Source organism: Mchenga conophoros, unplaced genomic scaffold (assembly GCF_057382185.1).
Source record: "Mchenga conophoros isolate Kocher_MC1m ecotype Shallow Benthic unplaced genomic scaffold, M_conophoros_male_GT1.1 unmapped_scaffold_1, whole genome shotgun sequence".
Taxonomy (NCBI): domain Eukaryota; kingdom Metazoa; phylum Chordata; class Actinopteri; order Cichliformes; family Cichlidae; genus Mchenga; species Mchenga conophoros.
The window spans coordinates 26,143-33,478 of record NW_028182328.1 but is presented as its reverse complement, the minus strand read 5'-3'; the positions used below and the strand labels follow the sequence as shown (position 1 = coordinate 33,478).

The window sequence follows — 7,336 nt, the reverse complement described above, 5'->3', positions numbered from 1 at the left end:
CAGGTCTATCTTTTTCTTTGTGTGTGTGTGTGTGTGTGTGTGTCCTGTCTGGCACTGTAGCAATCAGAATTATGTCTGAAGGCCAAGACAAATGCCCAACAGATTTACTTTCCCAAGTGGGCCTTTTGCAATACTGGTCCACTTGATTGTCATAGTTTATTTGATCTTTATTAGTTATTTTTATAAGTTATTGTAATCAGGCCAGACTGGACTCGGGGACGGGAAAGAAAAACAAGAAGAAAAGTTCAGAAGAAAGTTAACAGAAGGAGAGAGAAAGAAAAAGGAGAAGAGAGAGAGAGAGAAAACACGATGAAAATCTGCTTCATCACCTTTTTTTTCTCTTTTTCCTTTCCCTGGATCACCTGTTGAGAAAGAAAAAAGAAAACAAGCAGAGGAAGACTAGAGCAATCGCATAAACAACATCACGATGATCTATGTGACTATAACAGTAAATACTAAATATTAAACATTATTGTAAGATCAACAGCACACAGTGTGCTTTGAGGTAGGAGCCAAAAAGGGTGTAGTTTGTGGGTGTGATCACCCGTGTGTACACCTGTGAGCATGGACGCGCTTGTTTTTAAAAGGTTCCTTCATGTAATGATCTGCTAGAGGGTGTGGGGGGGCCACAGCCCCGTCCTCCAGGGCATGAAGCAGGTATGGAGGAGATCAAAACTCCAGACATCCAGAGGCCCCCAAAACACAAGAGACCAAGGAAGACCCACAGAGGGGCAGCCGCGCCACTGTCCCAGAAAGAGCTGAGGAGAGTCCCAGATGAGGGCTCACTCAGCAGCCGCGGAGCAGAAGCCAGGGGGGGGTGCAGTGACGCGCCCGTGAGCTCCGCCGGCAGCCAGCTGTGCCTGAGTGACCGAGCCCCAGGCCGAGAGGTCGGTTGCACCCCACCTCCGAAGTGGCCCGAGCGAGCCCCAGGCTCCAGGCCCCGATAAGCAGCCACCAAGGAGTGAGCCGGCGTGTACCTGGACGCCCATCCCCAGACACAAAGAACCACCAACGCACTGATGTCTGAGGGCGTCTGCCACCGGATATGAACTTTTTTTAAGACAGTGAATCTTGAAACCAGAGAAAAAATAGAGAGTTTTAACTTGTTTATACAAAGCTAACTGAACCATGTGCTGCATCAACGTGATAATAAAATAATATTATTCACTTTGTTTCTGTCTAAATTTGAATTCTAATAAATATTTTAGCTTGAAATAAGTGAAAAAAATCTGCCAATGGAACAAGTGTTAGAAATGTTCTTCAATCAGCTCTTTTTACTCTCATTTCACAGCCAGTACTTTTTACTTTTACTTGAGTAAAGAAGTTGAATTAGTACTTGCTGTATTTTTAACAGTAGTACTTCTACTTCAGTACAGACTGTATGTACCTCCCACCCGCTGCACACAGTCACTGAGTACAGACCGGCTGATTCCTGTAAAGGGAGAGGCAGGAAGAGGCGGAGCAACACCTGAAAAACAAGAAGCTCAACGTCATTTTGCAGAAGTGAAAGTGTGAGAGAGCAGCAGCAGAGCTGCAGTCGAGTCCTGTTTGTCTCTAAAAGAAGATTCACTGGAGTCCATCAGGTTCCTCTCAGCAACAGTGGTGAGTGCAGCTGATCACACTTCCTGCTTCTACACAAATCTTCACTCTGTTCACTTCATCAGGGTCTAGAGCGCCACCTCATTTCTCCATGGTGCCACTTAGGCTACGTCCACACTCGCCCGGATAGATTTGAAAACAGCGCTCCGCGTCCACACTAGTGTTTTCAGTCGTTTTCACAGAGTTGTGCGTCCACATTAAGACGGCTGAAAACGCTTACGTTCCAGTCCTGCGCATGCGTGAAACGCAAGACGATTCGACCGGTCTCATTTCTGTCTGCTGCTTATTCACTTTCCGGCTGTTTGAAACGTCGCGGCAAAAGGTGGAGGAAAAGCACCGAGTTTTAAAATGGACTAACAATGAGGTGGAGTTGTTGCTGCGAGTAACACAAAAGTACAAAGTTGCAAAAGCGAGAGAGAATTAAAGAATTTGAAGAAAAGCTCTGTGGAGCATGTGCAGACTGATATTCATCTTTAATAGGACTGTCAAAACTGCTGCTGTATAATGCTCTCCACTATCTTTGTTTAATTGGTCACATGCCTGCATCACATGACTAACATGCATCATCGTTTTAGAAAGTCTCTGTTTTCACTGTTCACTGTGACACAAACGCACCGTCTCCAAATTATTTACTTTCCGGCTGTTTGAATCGTCGCAGCAGAGGTGAGCAGCGTGATAGGAGTGGATGTAGCTGTGGGTAATGAGAAAAGATGAAAAGAACGATTGATAACTTTTTCGTTAAGGCCGGTGCTCTGACACGGAGCCATCAACCTCTCAGTGTCTAACACTGGTCTGGCAGACGGCATCAGATAATGAGCCACATTAGATGGACTCTGAGCCACTGACAGTAAAAGGGTGAAGTGTAGACATTTGGAAGAGAGCGGCCTGACCAGTTTCTCTGACTATGATACTGTAAAGCTGACAACATGATGCATTTACTGTGGTGAGTGTGCAAAGACCATGGCAGGTGTTGTGCCAAGGTAGGTATCCCCAACAGGATCTGTTTCCCTGCGTCAGGAACATCGGCTGGGCAGGGAAAGCGGACCCAACGGACTCCGCCTCCATCACGACCAACTAGACGTGGAAGGAGTGATGTTTTAGTGACAACATGAAAGATGAGTGTGACCGTTCAGTTTGTGGGTTACAACAGAAAATGATACATTTATTGTTCTCGTGTGTTATCGGACGGGATCATTTTAACAAACCGAGGACATTTTCCTGATAATTATCTGTATCCTCCTGTAACTTTACTGTTTAAAGAGCTAAAACCTCCAACATTTCAGGATCAATAAGTCCTTATAAGACGTGTTTGTGAGCTAAAAATCAAGAATGTGGGATACTGTTTGTCTGTGTCAGCCAACAACTTCACATCTTTGTAACGACTGTTAAAAAGATGTTCATCCTGTTGATCCTGTTCATCTGGACGCTGCACTGTACAGCAGACACGACGTTGTTCAGTTTGTGTTTCAGATGAACCAGTTTGTGTCTGAGTGTGTTGCTGGGTCTCCACCAGTTACTCTGACAACTGAAGGTTCAAGAGTTTTATTTTGACATTTGCACACAGGACCAACAGTCCATGCACAGTGGAATACTTGTGCAGAGCTTTCCAAGTCAAATCACACTTTAACAATATAAAGACAAAAAAGCAGAAGGATAGAAATGAAGTCCGGAGTAGGGTAGTCGTACTATTTTCTATATACAAAGAAAAAGAAGAAAATGTACAGAGAGTGTGTAGTTCTCTACCTCTTATCGCACTCACAGTGTTGCACATTTGTTCCACAGATCTGTTTCACAAGTCTGTTGTGAGTGTATTGCCCGATGGTCAGTGAACCGATGATACATTCAAAGTGAGGTTAAGTAGTGCTGTGTTATTTTAAGTGTTCAGTGTGTTTTTGTTTGCCGTCAGTCTGACAGTTGTGGGAAGAAGCTGTTGAAGAATCGTGTTCTGTGTGTGATGCTGCTGTCCGCTCTGTTGTGTCTGAGATTGTATGTGCAGCTTTGTATGTGCAGGTCCATGGATGCAAGTGTTGTTCCCATAATCCTCTCTGCAGACTTTCTGACTCTGCAGAGCCTTCCTCTCTGTCTGTGTAGTGTTTCCATACCAGACAGTGATGCCTGCGGTGAGGATCCTGTCTATCAGTCCTCTGCAGGCCTGGGTGAGAGGGTGGTGGTTCATGCCAGCTTTCCTGAGCAGCCGAATGAAATAAAGCCTTTGCTGGGCTTTTTTCACAGTTGCTGTAGTGTTGAGAGTCCAGCTCAGGTCTGATGTAACCTGCAGTCCCAGGAATCTGTGGCTGTTTGCCCTCTCCACCTCCGTCCCTTTGACGATAAGAGGTTGCAGGGGGGGAGTTCTTCCAAAAGTGCAGTATTCATTCCTTGGTCCGTGTTGAGGATGAGGTGAAGAAGCTTCTGTGATGAAAAGAAACTTAAAGAAGTCCAGACGCTTTTCTCTCCAAGCTCCTCAGACTACTGACGCTTGTTTCTCTCTTTGTAAAATGAAATTTAAAGTGAATTTTGAATCAAATGTTTCTCTTCTTTCTCCCTCAGAGTGCAGACATGTCTGCTGCCAGCAATCTGCGATCTGAAGATCAGTTTCTGTGCTCCATCTGTCTGGATGTGTTCACTGATCCAGTCTCTACACCATGTGGACACAACTTCTGCAAAACCTGCATCAGTCAGCACTGGGACATGAATGTCATCTGTCAGTGTCCCATGTGTAAAGAGACTTTCTACACTCGACCTCAGCTGAAGATCAACACTTTGTTCTCTGAGATGGTTGCTCAGTTCAGACGTGAAGCTCAGCAGAAAGCCAGCAGCAGCAGCTCAGAGCAACAAGCTGCCAAACCAGGAGAAGTTCCCTGTGACGTCTGCACTGGAACCAGACTGAAGGCCCTGAAGTCCTGCCTGGTGTGTCAGACCTCCTACTGTCAGACTCACCTGGAGCCTCATCTGACACTGAAAGGTCTGAAAAGACATCAGCTGGTTGATGCTGTGGAGAACCTGGAAGGCAGGATGTGCACGAAGCACGATAAACTCCTGGAGCTGTTCTGTAAGACCGACCAGACATGTGTCTGCATGCTCTGCTCTGTTTTAGACCACAAGAACCACGAGTTTGTTCCTCTGAGAGAAGAATATGAAGGAAAGAAGGCAGAGCTGGAGAAGACAGAGGCTGAGATTCAGCAGATGATCCAGAAGAGACGACTGAAGATTCAGGAGATCACAGAGTCGGTGAAGATGAGTAAAGATGCTGCAGACAGACAGAAAGCAGAAGGTGTTCAGGTCCTCACGGCTCTGATGGAGTCTGTTGAGAGACGCCTGAAGGAGCTCATGAAGGAGATCGAAGACAAACAGGAAGCTACAGAGAAACAGGCTGAAGGTCTCATCAAAGATCTGGAACAGGAAATCTCTGAGCTGATGGAGAGAAGCTCTGAGGTGGAGCAGCTCTCACGCTCTGAAGACCACCTCCACCTCCTCCAAAGCTTCTCCTCCCTGAAAGCTGCTCCACCCAACAAGGACTGGACAGAGGTCAGAGTTCATCCACCATCATATGAGGAGACTGTGGGGAGAGCTGTGGCTCAGCTGGAGGAGACAGTCTGGAAACCCATGAAGAAGAAGCTGTTTGAGGCTGAGCTGCAGAGGGTGCAGCAGCATGAGGTGGATGTGACTCTGGATCCTGATACAGCTCATCCTGCTCTCATCCTGTCTGATGATGGAAAACAAGTGTACTGTGGTGATGTGAGGAAGAAACTTCCAGACAACCCAGAGAGATTTTCTAATTGTGTTTGTGTTTTAGGAGAGCAGAGTTTCTCTTCAGGCAGATTTTACTTTGAGGTTCAGGTTAAAGGAAAGACTGAGTGGGATTTAGGAGTGGCCACAGAGTCGATCAACAGGAAGGGACGAATCACAGCGAGTCCTCAGGATGGTTTCTGGACTGTGATGCTGAGAAATGGAAATGAGTACAAAGCTTGTGCTTCCCTTCAGTCCCCCTCTGTCTTCATCCTGGTCCTGAGAAGGTGGGGGTGTTTGTGGATTATGAGGAGGGTCTGGTCTCCTTTTATGATGTAGGTGCTGCAGCTCTGATCTACTCCTTTACTGGCTGCTCCTTCACTCACAAACTCCACCCATACTTCGGTCCCTGTTTGAATGATGGAGGTAAAAACTCTGCACCTCTGATCATCTGTCCTGTCAATCAAACTGATCAACGACTGATTTTATTGGATGAATGATTGATTTTTCTTGAAGGGAACAAAATGAACATATTGAGTGTAAATCCTCTACAGTCTCCATGTTTCTATAGAATCTGATCATCAGGACTCTGATTCACACTTTGATTCTCATGGAGTTTGATTTGAACAGAAGAAAAGTTGAATCAGGAAATGTTCCCACTGATGGAGACTCGAGCTGAAGAGCAAATATCAGAGAACAAATGTCCAAAAGCTTCATTTCCAATAAAGTTTGTTCAATGCTTTGAGTGAATCCAGACTCATGTGTGGCTGTTATACGGAGCATCAGAGTCCAGCTGAGTTATGTTGGATACAAACTGCTTATTTTGGCTCTGTGAGGAGTTTTGTTCACTGAAAACTGATGAGACGGATAATATTCAAAGAACTCTGTAGAGATTCATGCATCCATGTTCTCCACCTGCAGGTGTGGAGGAGAAAGGTGGAGCACAGACTGCTGCATCCTTCCAGTCACATCATTTTGATGATTATATTTGCATGTTGTGATGATTTGGGTTAAAGACAAACAGAGTTGAACGGCTGCAGTCACAGCATGAAGACGATGCTGAAGCTGAGCTGTCAGTGAACATGTTTCACTGTGATTTGATTTGAAGAATAGAAAGTGTGTGTGGCTGCTGACAGCTGCAGTCTCTGCTAGTCTGCATAACACACACACAACTTTCCCCTGAGGCAACGATGCAGCAACAACACAAAGAACAGCTGCAGACACACACACACACTGTTAAAGAACACTTTACTGTTTAAGGCAGAATTCCTCAGTAACAATGATTTGAGTCTACTGTGTCTACTGTGGTTTCCAACATACAATCTACTGAAACATGTTTTTCTTTCTGCCGTACAAACTATTTGATCACAACATCTTTGCTTTTTTCCTCCAATCGTTTATTCTGATTATTTTATTTAGTTTAACTAAGAAAAGCTTAAAATTTAACTCTTAACCTGATTTAAACGTTTAATTTCTCATTAACTCAGACTTTTAATTTATTTCCTTGTTTAATGTATTATTTCTTTATCCTTGTTTAAGTTTTGCCGATCCTTTCTGTGTAACCTGTTTAATCTGACCTTTGACCCTTTAATTTTAACTTAACAGTACTCTTGTTTGACCTTTGACCTCTTTATTCCTTATAACCAAAAAAACCCTTTTATCTGATATTTTCACATTATTGATTGATTATATATATCTATTATATTTTCTCACCTTATCTTTCATTTCATTCATTCATTTCATTTATTTTTTCATTTTCAGGCACAACAAATACGTATATTGAACATAAAATACACAAAACAAAAAACAAAAATTGCCTGAAAAAGGAGTGGGACAAAGAAAACTTATTAAATCCCACCCCTATACTCACTCATCAACAAAAAAAACAATAAACTTCCCGCAGCTACGCCCATCATTGCATACAGACCCATCAACAGCCCCGGGCACATACAAGCTTCTAAACGGCAGCTCGCAAACAACAATTAGAGCCTTCATAACTGAATACAGAATA

General features: G+C 44.2%; 1 pseudogene; it reads left to right on the top strand.

Annotated features, from left to right (window-relative positions):
* Window positions 1–4,155: 4,155 nt before the first annotated feature.
* LOC146546232 (E3 ubiquitin-protein ligase TRIM21-like) lies at window positions 4,156–5,838 on the top strand (annotated as a pseudogene).
* Window positions 5,839–7,336: the final 1,498 nt, after the last annotated feature.